Genomic DNA, 16370 nt, shown 5'->3' with positions numbered 1-16370 from the left:
CTCCCCATCTGTGCACTCACCCCTTCCTTACTCAGACGAGACCCTGATGCTATCTTAAAGTCCCCCCCGAAATCACCTTGAGCCCCCTCTTTCCACTCTCCACCAAGTGACTGGCTCGTGATGGTCCTCGTTTCCAAATCTGCCTCCAATTCCCTGGACTTGCCAGGGGAATCACATCTCCCCTCCATTCCTAACGGCCTCTCTCCGTGTGCTCCGACGGCCGGGCCAGGGCCCCGTGGACCCCAGCGTGCTCGCTCTGTGCCATCCAGCACACACTGCACACCGCCCGGTCCCCCCCATCCCGGGCTCAGGGCAGAGCCCTCTATCAGCGGGCACACTAAACATCCTGCTCCTGCTTCTCACCTACTGGCTGCAGTGGCAATGAGCCCCTGGTCCCCCCAAGGCTGAGCTATACTCCGTGCACCCCCCTCCTGCTGCCCTGGGGCACCTGCGCTTTGGGTGCTCTAAACCCTCAGTGTCTCTCGAGGGACTTGGCTCGAAGTATTGCCTCCTTTTTGCCTACATCATCCACTCTCCGTCCTCCCCCCTCCCCACTCATCTCAAGGACAAGCTCTCTCCACCTTCCTTCTCTGCAGCCACTCTGCCAGCTGCCCCCCTCATGTCTCTACCTGCACGCAAACCGTGCAGACAGGGTGTCTGCAAACCGCAGAGACAGAGCTCAGTCTTCACCTGCCTCCCACCACCCATTTCCCTCCCAACATCACCATCGGCACCGCTGGGCAGCTCCTCGGACCCACCAGAACCCTGACGCGACGCCACCCTTGGTTCCTGGGTTCAGCTCAGCAACAGGTGTCCTCAGCTCCACCACCACAGACCCGTGTCCACAGCCAGCCCCACGCTTCCTGCCTGGACCCTCCCACCTACTGTCCCCTGTTGTCCCCCTGCCATCTCTGCTGCTATTCACTCTTCCATTCAAAGCGCTGTACAGCAAGGGCGGGGATGCCCGGGATCAGCTGCTTGGTGCAGACGGGGTGTGCATAGGCCAGCCATATGCAAACAGGTAGAAAAGGAAACACGGAGCTCATGGGCCTCTCGCTTTTCTGAGCTGTCTTCTGCGCCCTGGCTTGAAAGGCTAGGAAGGAGCGAAGGGAGGAGGGCTCCCCAGGATCACTGTCGCTCTTGGTTGGAACTGTCCTCATTGGCTGAAACACTCTGGCTCTGTCTTTGTACCATCTCTGCTCCATCAGTCTAATGGAAATCAACTCCAAAGGCCTTCCACTGCTTGCTTTCACTGAGGGTTGGCTTTCTGGAAGTGGATTATATAAAGTATACGAGCTTTGAAACTGCAAAGAGACCCAGAACTCAGTTCCCCAGTTAAGACCCGTGTTTTCTTCTTTGCCCTCCTGGCCTTGGTGTCTTATCTGTAACTGCGTATGGTGACGCTGGCCCTGCAGGCCTGCCAGGGGCAGAGGGAAACCAGGCTCCTGGTTATAACCCCACCAGGGCAGTGGCCAAATTTCTATCCCTGTCCTTTGGAGTTTGATATTTAACAAATGAAGGTATTTCCTCTCCCAGCCTTATCACATTAAGAAAAAAAAGAAAAAAAAGAATGTTTCTTGGGAATTAAATTCTGGAACTGAGAGCTGTTCTGACTTTGCACCCTGGAGCTGATGGGTTTTCTAGAGAAATACGAGGGGAGTGAATGTCTGGCACACAAAACCTTGAGCTTCCATCTCCTTCCCCAAGAGAGAATCTCTGCTTTTTTTTTTTTTTTTAGATTAAACATTGGGTTTTCTAGATTAAACATTTATTTCTTAAAAAAAAAACCTTACATTTGTGATTTTTAAAAATCACTGCTTGAGACTTTAAAAAGTACTCCTCTGAGGTCAAATTAATAAATTTCAGTAGTGGAAATAGGAGGCATGTTGGCAAACTTCTAGGGGATGCATTTGAAGAAGGAAGGACACTAACTTCGAAGATGACTGTTGTTTCTCCCATGCATCATGAGTCACGTGCTCTTTCATGGTTCCATAAATGGGAAAAATAATACTCACATGGTTCTCTGGAAGTGTTAAGGAGTTAAGATTCCTAAAACTCCCGGCAGAGTCCCTAACCTAGGGCAGGCATCAATCAGTGCAAGGACAAATCCACAAGGAGTGAGACTGCTGTGTGCTGCCCCGTGTCCCTCTGCACACGGACCCGGTGATTCCGATGGTTTTCCCAGGGGCTGAACCGATTGGCATTCCCACTAGGGGGCGAGGAGGCTGCCAATCTAAACTGCTCAAATTAAGACCCATAAAGGCTCTGACTAGTCCCGTATCTAGGAAATAAACAGAATCGGTCACTTAAAACTTTTCCCATGAGAATAATAAAATTTCAGACCCAGGTAGTGTTATTTGTGAATTGTTCTAAAAATTCAAGGAATAAGTGATGCCGAATCTCTGAGATCATGCAAAGCACTCACTTGAAAAAAGCTTTCCAAAAATACCTACGGATGCCTACTCTCAGTGGTAAGGTTTCCAATCCTTTCTCTGGACCTCCGTGTCTTGTCTCTAGACGGAGATGGATGTTTTAGATCTAGATCGAGGTCTTTATCTGCATACGGGTCTGCATGTAAATTTGCCCAGGTATGGGTAGTTGGAAAGATCATTTCTGCAGGCTCCATCACGATTAACAAACAAACAAACAAAAAAGCCTACATTTCTCTAGATGGCTGGTTTTCACAGAGGAGAAGCCGGCTGTGTGTAGGATTTCTCCAGGTGGTTAATGTGCAAAGGGAGCCCAGGAAAAGGGCATGGCCCAAGGCAAGCGGTGGAAACCTGAAAGAGAGCAGTGATGTGGCCATAAGGAGGGAAGGGGGCCGCTCTGCACCAAGAGGCAAAGGCTCAGTTGTGATGTGACCCCTAGCCATTGTAAGGAATTTGTTACTTGAATGGATAAGGAAACAAGGTTCACCACCCGCTGCCTATAAGACACTCTCTTTGGTTCTAAAGATACACATGGACCGGGAGGGAAGAGGTAGGAAAAGATATTTTAAGCAAATGGTAACCAACCAACCAAAGAAATAAACAAAACAGGCAAACAGGTGCAGGTACACTGATGAGAGACAAAATAGACTTTGAATTCAAAATGGTAAAAAAGGTAAAAAAAAAGAGACAAAGAAGGTCATCACATAGGGGTCATCATAAAGGGGTCGTCGTCTGACCCCAACAATTACAAACAGCTACGCACCTCACATAGGAGCATATCACGCATGCATCAAATACAGAGGAAACTGAAGGAAATACAGGCTTTATTCCAGTGACACAAGGATGTTGAGGATGTTTCAGCCACAGACGGACTAGGGAAGATTAGTGTTGGAATGAAGATTTGATCTTCAGAGGGGCTCAGAGGGCTCAGAAGAAAACCCACGCGGGCTTCAGGGAGGAGACAGACCAGGTCAGATGCTTTGGCAGGAGAACCATGGGCGTCCTCCAGGATCAGCTAATCTTGCTGAGGTCGGGCCGACTGGGGGCAGTCAGGGGTGGGGGGGATCAGGGCTGCAGATGCTGGCGAGTGGAGAGCCAGTGGTCCTGGAAGAAAAAGTACAGGGTGTCCAGGGTCAAACCAAGGAAGCCATGCAGAGGTTAGCTTTCTAAACGTGCACAAATACCAAGCAGTACAATTCTACTTAAAATAGCAATCGGAGGCATGGTGCACTTGAGCTCTGTGCATCCTGCGGGGTGTCCAGTCCTGCTGTCTTCCTCCCCTCTGCTCTACCAGTCGCTCCCTGGTTTTGCTTTGAAGGTAGTTTAGGTTTTACGGAAAAGTTAGATTCTAAGTGCAATTTCTCCTACTCCCACGAGGGGGAAGCAAAGTATGCAATTTTATTTTTCCAGCTGCAACTTTTTTTTTTTTTTTTTTTTTAAATAAAAATCCCGTGCTTACATTGCATACCTACGTTCTCTGATCACAAAAGTGAAAGGGACTTCTCTATTTTTGGAAATATGAAAACCTCTTAACAAGAAACTGTAATTCAACTGCAATCCTTGTGCCACGTCCGCAGCTTCTTTTACATTATTTCTTTTAAGTTGATAATATGAATTGGTTGTGTGCTTAGTTGGGATTATTATGTGAATTCTGTTCAGTTTCTAGATTTATCTCACTTATGATTGTATCATGAACGTTTTTCCACATCGTTCTTGAACTTTTAAGTTTTTTTTTAAGATTTTATTTATTTATTCATGAGACACACACACAGAGAGAGAGAGAGGCAGAGACACAAGCAGAGGGAGAAGCAGGCTCCCCACAGGGAGCCCAATGTGGGACTCGATCCCAGGACCCTGGGATCAAACCCTGAGCTGAAGGCAGACGCTCAACCGCTGAGCCACCCAGGCACCCCGAATTTTTAAGTTTTAATTGAAAACCGTAATGGTTGCATATTGTGTGTATGTGTATACCTCTCAGCCAGTGTATGCAGCCATGCACGTGGGTATTTGCCCACGTCTCTGGTCCACCCAGGGGTGTATTGGCAGAATTTAAATTCTGTGGCTAAAAGGACATTTCTAAGCTCTTGATCTGCAGACACACAGTTACCTGCATTTATGCTTACCTCGTTACAGAGGAGCACCTGTGCCTGAGCTGGTGCATCGCATTGTCCCCTTGCGGAATTGAGATGGCTGTTCTTTTCATGCAAAAAAACTATTATTCTCATGATTTCACTTCCAAAGGTGTGATTGTAAACTGGGTCAGTTAAATCAAACCCCCTGAGGGAGGCTGAGGTACATAATCCAACTAACTGTTCTTCATTATGAATTCACTTGATAGAATCAACTGGAACTTTAAAACATAATCAGAAATGTCTGGTCAGCAGATGGAGCCCCAGAGTTAAAATACAGGCAAACAAACCAGGGGAAATTTTTCTTCCTTGCCAGGATTCCTCTCTGAGCAATGAATAGTTTTGAGGCAAATATCCCATCAGGAAAATGGTCCAGGACGAACCAAACACATACTCAAAGGTAAAATGCAACACTCGGGGGCTTAGCAGGAATTTCCAAGGGTCTAGAAAGTTGATCATGTCTAAATTCTAGCCATCGGCTGTTCTGTAGTTACGTTTGCCAGTCTACCAAGAAATTTCAGTAGATTTGGTGACAACCTCAAGAACGGCGATGAAATGAAGGCTTTGCGCCCTCGTCTTCCTCTCTCTCGTGGAGCACTGCCCTATCCTCCTGTGACCCCAAGGCTTGCATGAGTCCCAGGTTAAAAATCAGATGGTCTAAGACCTGCCTCCTCCGTAGCACGGGCATTAAAACGACTGCGTCTGTTCCTAACAAAATGGCAGGATCTAGTTAACTGGGTCAAGAAATCGAGAATCCGGCTGAAAGCCGGGGAAGTTGTAATGTCCACCGTGTTGTTGTGGACATTTTTTAGAAATGTTAACATCGTCCCGAATGGATGCAAGTGGCCCAGAGGGAAGCCACACTCCAAGTAGGGGCTGGCATAGCTGGAAGCCTCATCCTGCCACCTCTAAGCCTCGTGGGGCCTGGGCTTTGTGGTGATGGGGTCCCAGGCCGAGCTGCTACACATCCCCCGGGGCTCAGAGGCTGGGCCTAGGGCCTACCGGCCACCTCGAGCCCCCAGAGCAGCCTGTGCTGGAGCTCCCGCAGGACCAAGGGTCTGTTCTAGGCCAGAGGCTGCCCCCTCCATCCCATAAAACCAGCAGGGAATGCAGAGAGACTCTCAGAGGTTTGACCCCGCCCAACTGAACACACACATGGGGTTTCCAACCAGGAGAGGGGATGGGGACGTGCATGCCTGTGGCCAGGCCGAGGAGTTGTGGTGGCCTCTCTGTGGGTGCCCTAACCATGGAGGAGCAGCAAGGTGGATGTCACCGGCCATGCAGCGGAGGCTCCAGTCTTACCTGGAACCACAGGTGGGCCAGAGCTGAGCAGGTGCAGGAAACTGTGCCATCTCCCTGTAGGTCTCTCCCCTGCCTGCCTGGAGGAAAGAGCAGTGGGAGGGCGAGCTGACCGCAAGGCAGGACCTCCCCCCCAAGACCCCGACCAGAATGGCACACAAGGCTGGACAGTGGAGGGTGAGCAGAGTTAGGAGCAGTGGGGGTCGTGCCTGCGAGACGAACAGGGCTGAGCCTTAAATCATGCACTGAGCCCCTAATCTACCAGATGACAGGAAACCCATGGATCACAAGATATCTGTTAGGGACCATTTGCCTAGGATAGCAGTGTCATTTGACAACGTACATTTAAAGGTGGTTATTGACACAAACAAAAATACTAGTTGGAGCCCAAAGCAGTGGTACATCTCAAGAAACCAATTAAATCTGTATGTTAAGAAATGTGGCTTATGAGTTTTTGTGTTTGAGTGTTTAGATTTACAAGTTTAGGTTATGTGCTCAGAGAAAGGTGTCCAGATGGATCAGTGAGTAGCATACACACAGTATAGTGTATAACATAATACAGGGTGGTGAATGCAGGGTCTGGAGTTTGTGTTTCTCCCAAATCCTTATGTTGAAATGCGATCTCTGATGTGACGGTGTTGGTAGGAGGAGCCCTTGGAAGGTGCAGGAGGTGAATGGATTAGCATCCTTTTTTTTTTAATTTTTAAAAAAGATTTTATTTATTTATTCATGAGAGACACAGAGAGAGAGAGGCAGAGGGAGAAGCAGGTTCCCTGTGGGGAGCCCCATGCGGGATTCGGTCCCAGGATCCAGGGATCGCAAACTGAGCTGAAGGCAGATGCTCAACCGCTGAGCCACCCAGGCGCCCCGATTAGCATCCTCATATAAGGGGCCCTACAGGGCTCCGTCACCCCTTCCACCCTGAGCGGTGATGGCAAAAACTGGCCATGGCCCCACAAGCAGTTCTAGATCATCGCCGACATTCAGCCTTCAGAGACACAATAAGGCAACTTTTGTTTCTGCGCCAGCCCGCCTGCGGGATGTCCTGAGGACAGCGGAACCGGCGAAGACAAGCACTGCAGTGGCGTTTAAATGTCGGTACCTCGCGTGCGCAGAAACAGATTCTCACAGGGTGCTGGGTGCTGTGAACCGAGCCACTGTGACCGCGTCCACACTCAGCCAGCATCGAACCCTGGACACTCTGTGTCTCCTGTTAGGAAGCTGGGTCTTGTTGATGCTCTACTTGGAATGCTGCTGTTTTTGTTCCAGAAGAGGGTCCACCTCCTTGGATTCAGGCTGGGGGTCCCACCAGCCCGTGTGGGTTTTTTCAGACGATCCACCTCCTTGGATTCAGGCTGGGGTTCCTACCAGCCTGTGTGGGTTTTTTCAGATGATCTACCCTCTTGGATTCAGGCTGTGGGGTACCCCCCAGCCCGCACACATGCTGGCTCCCATGTCAGTTCCGTTCTGACTCTGTGTTGCTATCCAGATGTGTCCTGTGCACACACCACAGGGAAGCCAGTCTGGAATCCGTGTGATGGTCAGTCCCTTAATTTAGTCTCAACGTCTTAGTTTTTCTATTAGGATCAGATCCACATGTGTGACCTCTGGGTGTGAGGGCCAGAAGCTGGGGCTGTAGTCACAGCCCTCCGTCCTGGGGCATTCATCTGCTTCTGTGCCCAAGAGCCCACTTCTGGGCCTTGGGGTGCCTTGGCTTCCAGCTGGGGATATTAGAGGAAATATTGAAACTCTCACATTTTCTTCTCCCACCAGCTTGGTGGTACTCTCAATGTTGGTCTTCTCCAATCAGCCAAGTACCTTTATTTAGTTAGTTAATTAGTTATATTTTGCATTATGGTAAAAAATACATGACATTAAATTAACCATCCTAGCCATGATTACATTCATTATGAAGGTCAATAGTACTCAGTATATCTCACATTTTGGGGCCGCCGACTTCAGAATTCTTTCTGTCTTGCGAAACTTGAATTCTTACCCATGAAACACGAGCTATTTCTTCCCCCAGCCCCCGGCAGACTCTGTTTCAATTTCTGTCTCAACGAACCTTACTGGATGAGCTTTAGACATTTCAAGTAAGTGGAATCATATAGTATTTGTGACATATGTCGTGTCATGTTCTCAAGATTCATCTACATTGTAGCCAGTGTCAGGATTTCTTGCATTTCGAAGGCTCCCTAATATTTTATGTTATGTGTATATCATAAATTGTGATATATGGGAAAACCTCTAGGTTTTCCCCATCTGCTAATCAATAAATAGACATTTGGGATGCTTCCACCTCTGGGTCATTGTGAATATTGTTGCAATGAACATGGATGGACACATAATTCTTTAAAATCCTGGACGTGTACCCAGGAGTGGCATTACTGAACGATAACAGTTTTTTCAGGACCCTGCACACTGTTTTCCATAACGATGGCACCACATCCTCGCCAACACAGGCTGTTTCCTGTCCTTTCGAGAGTGGCCGTCTTACACGGCCTGATGTGACACCATTCACTTTTAAGTGTCTCCCACAAGCTGCACGCTGTATTTTGTTCTGGTTTTCTAGCTGCATTCCGTGAAAGACACGGAGTGGGGTGCACTCGCCCCATCCAGGCCAGGACGGGAACAGCATTGGGTTTTAGCGATTACACAACTCATGAAAGAAAAGTAGGATTTCCGCTTATTGATCAAAACCACATCGCCCTTGGCGTTGAAAATGCTCACAATCTGTTAATTGGTTAACAGATCACACGGATGCTCAAGCCAGCCAATGTAGCTTCCTGTTACACCCTTGTTTATGTCTCCCTGGAAATATATTCTTACGACAATAAAAATTAATGGTGCTGGGCTATGGGTAAAACTTATATATTTGGGACCTTATGCATCACGTCCTCCAGATGAAAGCAAGAATATGTATTTTACGATGGTGCTAAGTGAATGGAGAAAGTTTCAGTTTGACTAAGTGGTTGTGAAAGTACAACTTATGCTTGGCAATCCTCTTTAAGATACTACCTTTTATGAGGTAAATCAATCTAGAAAGGATTTGCTCTTCCCTCGGTGTGACACTTCCCAACATCCCTAGCAATAAAACTCCCACAAGTCTTTTGGGTGTAGTTCACAAAGCCACGCATATGTTGTAAGATTCAAGTAGATGAGAGGAAAGTTCTATTTTATTGAATATACTATAGATTGGGCATTGATTTATGGCCTGCAACTGTCCACAGCAACGGTGTCTCCTCCAGCAACTTTACGAAGAGTTCTCCTCTCTTCTTGGCAAAACGCACGTGTCCACTGTAACTGCCATTGTTGAGAAACAGATTTATTTATTTATTTATTTAAGATTTTATTTATTTATTCATAAGAGACACACACAGAGAGAGGCAGAGACACAGGCAGAGGGAGAAGCAGGCTCCCTACAGGGAGCCTGATGTGGGACTCAATCCCAGGACCCCAGGATCATGACATGAGCCAAAGGCAGACGCTCAACCGCTGAGTCACCCAGGTTCCCCAAGAAACAGATTTAACTTGGAATTTATCAGCAAAGGCATTGTATCGCACCACGAAGGATCTGTCTTTTTTTTTTCTAAGTACTCCCTACTGCTCCTATGAATTGCTTATTGTGCTCTCACGCTTACATCTGTTTATTTCCATGAATTGTCATCCAGCTACAGAGGTGCTTCTAGGAAGAAGGCCCCTGTTCTGGAGGGGATTCGTGGGGTAGCATCCACGTGAGGAAAAGTATATCCCTGGAGAAAATGGAACCACAGATTTGAAACTGGCCTTGTTCTAGACTATCCAGGACATTTGTTTTCCCTAGCGATGATGTTCATAAACCAGATTATTTCTCTTCCCGTTCGAAATGGCATAGTTTTTAACTGTTAGGGTAAATTCATATTTTTGTAAAATTAACCTGTGAAAATGGCTTAAAAACTTAAAAAGTGCAGTAAGTTTTATAAATAGGAACCATAATCTCCTTCCCCACTCCTGACTGCCTCTCCCCACAGAAAACTGCTTTTGATTATTTGACAGTTTACCTTATTACTTCTAAACACATTACATCTTCCTTGATTCTCCCCCTTCATTGTATTTTAAGTTCTGTTGGCTGCTTTTAAAACCATTTTTTAGTATGACAAATGGGTGTGCATATACAATATGCATAACAAAGCTTACCATTTTAACCACTAGTCAGTGGTTAAACATTTTAAGGGCCATGATACTAAGAACAGAACCAATTGCTTTCAGGTATAAAGAGCTCCTGCAAATCAATGACAAGGGAAATAACGGAATTTTAAATATAAGAAAAGATATTCAGCCTAATTCATATTAAGAAGAGAATGCAATGAACCTACCTGGTTTGGAAAGAGAGAGAAAGTATATCACACATTGGGTTGATGATGTGTGGAGGAAAGGTGTTGCCAAGCTTTCCTCCAGATGGGGAAGCTGGAATGGCATCCATCCAGGAAAGGCAAGTAGGAAGAGACTGTCAAGTTCAAAATACACACATTCCTTGACTCAACATTTCCATTTTGAGGAATTCATCCTACTTCTCTACTTGAATATGTGCAAAAATAATCGAGATTTAAGAAGGCAGCGTTCTTTGCCTTTGAGAAAATCGGAGACACCAACGAGGCACTGGTTTAGTAAACAACCGTATGGCCACACAGTAGAATGTTAAGCCAGCCTGGCAACGATGTGGTTGGAATGGGAGGGTATTATGCTGAGTGAAATAAGTCAGTCAGAGAAAGACAAATACCATATGATCTCACTCATATGTGGAATTTAAGAAGAAAAACAGATGGACATATGGGAGGAGGGAAAAAGGGGGAGGGAAACAAACCATAAGAGACTCTAAGTGATAGAGAACAAACTGAGAGTTGACAGAGGGGAGGCGGGTAGGGGGTGGGCATTAAGCAGGCACCTGTTACGATGAGCACTGGGTGCTATATGGAAGCAACAAATCACCAAATTCTACTCCTGAAGCCAATATTTTACTGAATGTTAACTACCTAGAATTTAAATAAAAATTTGAAGGAGAGAAAAAAAGGATATGAAGCCAGCCTTAAAACGAGGCATCTGTTTATTTAATGATGTGCAAGATATTCAAAATATATTTCTGGGAGAGAAATGCAAGGTGCCAAACTGTGTGTATTGTGTTACTGTTTTTTAAAAGAGAGACAGAAACCCACAAGTGCTGTATGGCTGGTCCTGGGGCCCAAAGCTGCAGGTTTCCAGGCCTCATTCTGCTCCCACCACTGACATAATGTCCCAAGGACACAGCAAGGAAAAGTCTCAGAATGATGTATTCCTCAGGCCTGCGGGGCCTGGAGGGGTCCCAGTAACCTGCAACACATTCCTGTACTGGAAGGAGAGGGAGCCACAGATGCCGACTGCCTCAGTGATGAAACAGACCTGGGGAAATACTAGGGATGGTCTTTATCTTTTTTTTAAAAAAAGATTTTATTTATTTATTCATAGAGACGCAGGCAGAGACACAGGCAGAGGGAGAAGCAGGCTCCATGCAGGGAGCCTAACGTGGGACTCGATCCCAGGTCTCCAGGATCACAGCCCGGGCTGCAGGCGGCGCTAAACCGCTGCGCCACCTGGGCTGCCCTGGTCTTTATCTTATTCTGGTGCAGATAAAAAATATTAAGATACTCTTCAAGTGTAACAGCAGAGTTTTAAAAACATAGTGGTTAGCTCTTAAATAAAAAATGTTTAAAAGGAATCACAGGGACACCTGGGTGGCCCAGCCGTTGAGCGTCTGCCTTTGGCTCAGAGAGTGATCCTGGGGTCCTGGGATCAAGTCCGGCATCGGGCTCCCCACAGGGAGCCTGCTTCTCCCTCTGCCTCTGTCTGTACCTCTCTCTGTGTGTCTCTCATGAATAAATAAATAAAACCTTTTTTAAAAATAAAAGGAATAACACTTGGAAAGTTATGACTCTGAATCAGTAAAATGGTATGATTTACCCAATGAGCAATATACACTGATGTTGCCCCAAGGATGGGAAGGGCAGCCTGGACCCTGGGGTGGCCTTTAGCCTACTGGGCTGGGTCAAGGGACCATTCAATTAAATTTCCCAACAGAAGGGAGGGTGACTCCAGTTCGAGGTTTTGCTCCAGGTTACCTGACAGCAAGCTTCAGGACAGGGCTGCGGACTCTCAGAGACACGTTTAACTCCACCAGTCAGACAACGATGCCCCGGGCACCTTCATGCCCAGCGGCTCTGCACCCAGATGACATTGGTAATGAAAGCCCACGCTGCGCTGCTTTTAGCCTGACCCTGGGATTTTAGACCAAGGCAAAATAATCGCATGGATCAAGTATATCTAGTCTAGAGACCCAGATATATTTTAATTATATTATTCTTAGATCATCCATCTTTAGCCTTAAATTTTTCTTTTCCCCCACTCTGGGTGAAAAAGGCAAAAGTTTAACTGAGAAGAAATATTTCGTCCAGATCTCTTGACCTAACATCATACACGCACGTACTGGATGACAATTTCTGTCCAGAAGATGCAGCCTTTACAAGAGACCTGCAGGCTTTGGAAGCAGCCTGACGTGCCCATGTCTGTGCAGCATGTGTGAGCGGAGGCGCAGCCCCGAGTTCCAGCTGGCAGGGTGTGTTCTGGAAGCCTCACCTGCACATTCCAGATGGCTGATAAATCACACAGGTGTTGGCTAATTGGAAAGGTCCAATCTCGGCTAATTGCCTGTAATACTTTGGTAAGAGAAATGCTTTCAGAGGGGAAGGGAAGCATCCACAATCTGATCATCAGAGGCAAATGTGAAAAACAGAGAGATTTTTAATAAAACTGTATACACATTGGATCCGGATAAGAAAAGGTCGTTTGCACTTCTGCAAACGAATGGTTTTCTTTGTTATTTGCTTCCATATTCACTAAGGGACCTTAGAATTCCCTTAGAATTGCCCTCCACTGGGCCCCTGGGGGGCTCTGTCTGTGCAGTGTCTGCCTTTGATTCAGATCATGACCCCGGGGTCCTGGGATCCAGTCCCATAGGGGGCTCCCTGCTCGGTGAGGAGCCTGCTTCTCCCTGTCCCTCTGGTCTCCCCCTGGGATTCTCTCTCTCTCAAATAAATAAATATTAAAACTCTCTTTTTCAAATAAATAAAAAAGAAAAGAAAAAAAAAGAAAGAAACTCATCCTCCACAGACCTTGATAGGCTCATGTCTATTATGATGTAGACTATCTATGGGACGAGGACAAGTCTGTGCACACTCATTTATACCTGGGGATTCAACATAGCCATGTGGCTGGCCTCCGTGGTCCTCCCAGGGTCCCTGGCTCCACAAGCAGGGGGCACGTAAGGATGGGTTGGCAGCCTTCTGATGTCTTTCCTATGTAACTCTTTAAAGCACATACCTCTAAGGGGATTTTTACAACAATGACAATTTAATTCCAAGAAGAAATGAGACAGTATTTAGTTACACACATCAGTTTTTAGTTTTACCAACTAGGACGTTTGCCTGGGGGTGAATCCCTCTGCCTAGTGGACACTGATCTGATTGTTTTCCGGATGCAAGCACATTGATGCAGATGGCAACACGGTCTCTTATTTCTCCCCAGAATGCTCAACAAGTGAAAGACAGTGGACCGAGCCTGCATTCAGCATCATCAGACCCAGATCCCATGAGCCCAGAGGCACCGTACCCCAGATTTGCAGTGGCTCTCACTCCGCGTTTGGCTGAATGTAGCAGGGCCACATGGACGGATGGCAAGGGGGAAGCAACCGAATTATGCTGCTGCTGCAAAATCACTTCATGAGCTACACAACCTGCTCCTAATTTATTTTCCTGTCGCCTGTCCTTGCAGACCAGACGCTCAAAGCTAAAGTTGTTTTTATTAAAGTTAAGGCTTTGTTAGAACACCTGTCGTGGTCAGTGTGGGGCTTTCCCCTTGGGCACGAAGGCTCACCTCCCTCAGAGGGAAGCCTCAGAGTGGCTGTGCCTGCATTTGCAGACTCAGTTTCTCCAGACTCCAAGCCCCCATATAGGATTGAGTCTGCCTGGCTTATTTTGAATGCCCAACGTCAAGTCCGCGTGAAGCCCCGAAGACCCAGTGATGGAGGACCTTGTCTGACTCTTTTTGCCTCAAACACTCTCATGCATCGTTACATGAGTGTGCCTGCTGTGCCCTTAACAACCTCAGCCGGTATTTCCTTGGTTCATCCTCTCAGCTCACAGGTATTGCTCTGCACCTAAGACCCAATTTTTTTTTTTTTTTTTTACAAACTATGCCTTTGGGTGTATTCCCCGTTTTCTAATATGCCAGCCTTTTCAAAGTTGAATATGATTGCTAAGAAAATAATATGCTCTAGAAGTTATTTAGTAAAATATTTGATGTTAGCCGAAGTCACTGGTGAGATGTATGCTAGAAAAGCCCTTCTACGTGATGCCCATCATGAGCTGCGATAATGTTCCTGGTTGTTACTTATCACATACTAGGAAATAGTAGTTCTCAGGAAGAGGGAAATTAAATTACATTATAGACAATGCACCCAGAATGCCGTGGATGGGTCCAGCCAAATCCTTTCCTGTTCTAAGGAGGCATTGTCTGGGCCGGGGTGCAGCTGGAAGGTGGCCCAAGTCCAAAGGCAAATGACAATGGTGTCATTTCCACAGAGAATAAAAACTGCTAAAAAAAATATAGAAGAATCAATAGAAGAATAAATAATGTGGGTGAGCAGATAGTTAAAGCAAAGACCTAAAAATGGTCAACTGACACAAGGAAAGACACTTGACTGTACTCATAGTTCACAAAATACAAATTAAGTCACTTATCAGACATGATCTTTCATTTACAAATGCAGTCAAGATTTGAAAGTCATCTAACTTGTAGCGCTGATGTGGGCTAAGTGACGCATGCCATCGATGGGGCGCAGAAGACGATGCCCCCATCTCATAGGACAACTTGACAGCACATGTACAATTTGAAACAGGTGTCATTTGATGCAGCATTTCTGTTTATGATCATGTGACACACTCAGCACCAGTGTGCAAGAGTGTGTACTCCTTGTTCACGGGAATAAGATACCGGAAGTAAGCATCCTGTGTATCGACAAAGGTTTTGTTGAATAAGTGATGGCATGTCCCCCGGTTGGGGGGCGGGGATATAATTCTCCATCTAACCGCAAAACACACCACAGGCCCAGACACTGCTGGTCCCCTCTCCCTCCACCTTGTACCCAAGTCTGGTCTGCAGACAGCTCGCTGGGTCTATCCTGTGGCCTAGAATTGTGTGGCCTGACCCCGAAACACAATCCACCCTTACTGGGCTGACAAAGCTAAGGTTCACCGCTATGTGTTGGTTCCAGATGGAAGTACCTTTCCCAAGGTAAGATGTCACCTGGGCAAATGCTTTGCTAGGCAGGTACCCGGCTACTCTTACTGACACCTAGACCTGTCCATGCCATTATAATTGCAACAAAAGGGGTGACTGGATGTCTCAGTGATTGAGCATCTGCTTTCGGCTCAAGGCATGATCCCGGGATCTTGGGATCCCACATCCCGCCCCCTGCAGGGAACCTCCTTCTCCCTCTGCCTATGTCTCTGCCTCTCTCTCTCTCTCTCTGTGTCTCATGAATAAATTTAAAAAATATTTTTAAAAGACCCCAAATTGCAATCAAAGCTCACCCCTCTTTTCTTGGATGCAGGTGGTCCACAAGACAATACCCCTCCAGCTTTCCCATCAGCCTATGGAGAGCCTTCTGCTCATTTGGGGTATCACACATCCCGTTTCCCCCGCCCCAGACACAAGCTCTTTGCCTCCTGACTGTCTCATACACAGAGTGTAATGAGGTTCTGAGTCCTCTGGGGCCGGTGCAGTGGCCTCTCTCTCACCTGAAGGCGGCTGCCCCCTCCCTCCTGCCCCTGCCTTGGACCCTGCTCCCGGGCTGCCTGTGGCCGCTGTTCTTTCCAAAGGAACAGTCATGATTACGGGGCAGCACCCTGTCGCTGGCTGAGCTAGACCCACACCCTTTGTTCCTAATGCTAGGGAGGCCAATCTGCCCTCAGGGTGAGGTCGGGGACACGGTGCAGAGCCTGGCTCAGAGGCCCAGGCTGCAGCGGGCACACTTCTGGAGTGGGGGAAACACGCTCCCAGGCCCAGGATCCTTCTGGCTTTGGGTCACTGGCAGGAGCCCAGGCCTGCACCTCTCCCTCTCCTGACGTTTCTCCTACAGAACTCTACCCCCTTCTTTCCTCTCCCATCGCTTCCCAGGTTTTGAAGAGGATACAAAGCACCTGTCACACAGAACGTGTATAATATTAATTCCCCAGTGAGTTGTATTTTTACACTTAAAAAATTTTATTTATTTATTCATGAGAGACAGAGAGACTGGCAGAGACACAAGCAGAGGGAGAAGCAGGTTCCTCCAGGGAGCCCTACACTATTTTCAAAGTAGGTAAAGCCAGTTGTATGCTGCTCCACGCGGATACTCCTATAGGAAAAAACAAGACCATAAACCATGAGTATGGACTTGGACTTG

The 16370-nt window shown here is 47.1% G+C and overlaps 1 long non-coding RNA gene across 1 annotated transcript in view; it reads left to right on the top strand.

The window, feature by feature from the left end:
- Positions 1-15270, top strand: part of LOC144290302 (uncharacterized) — a 29316-nt gene extending 14046 nt beyond the window's left edge. Inside the window, exon 4 of the long non-coding RNA XR_013358053.1 lies at positions 13451-15270. This is a non-coding gene — a long non-coding RNA (uncharacterized LOC144290302). The remainder of the gene's footprint in view (positions 1-13450) is intronic.
- Positions 15271-16370: the final 1100 nt, after the last annotated feature.

Source organism: Canis aureus, chromosome 1 (genome assembly GCF_053574225.1).
Source record: "Canis aureus isolate CA01 chromosome 1, VMU_Caureus_v.1.0, whole genome shotgun sequence".
NCBI classification, from domain to species: Eukaryota; Metazoa; Chordata; class Mammalia; order Carnivora; family Canidae; genus Canis; species Canis aureus.
Note: the sequence above shows the minus strand (reverse complement) of the source record. Positions and strands in the feature narration are given on the sequence as shown.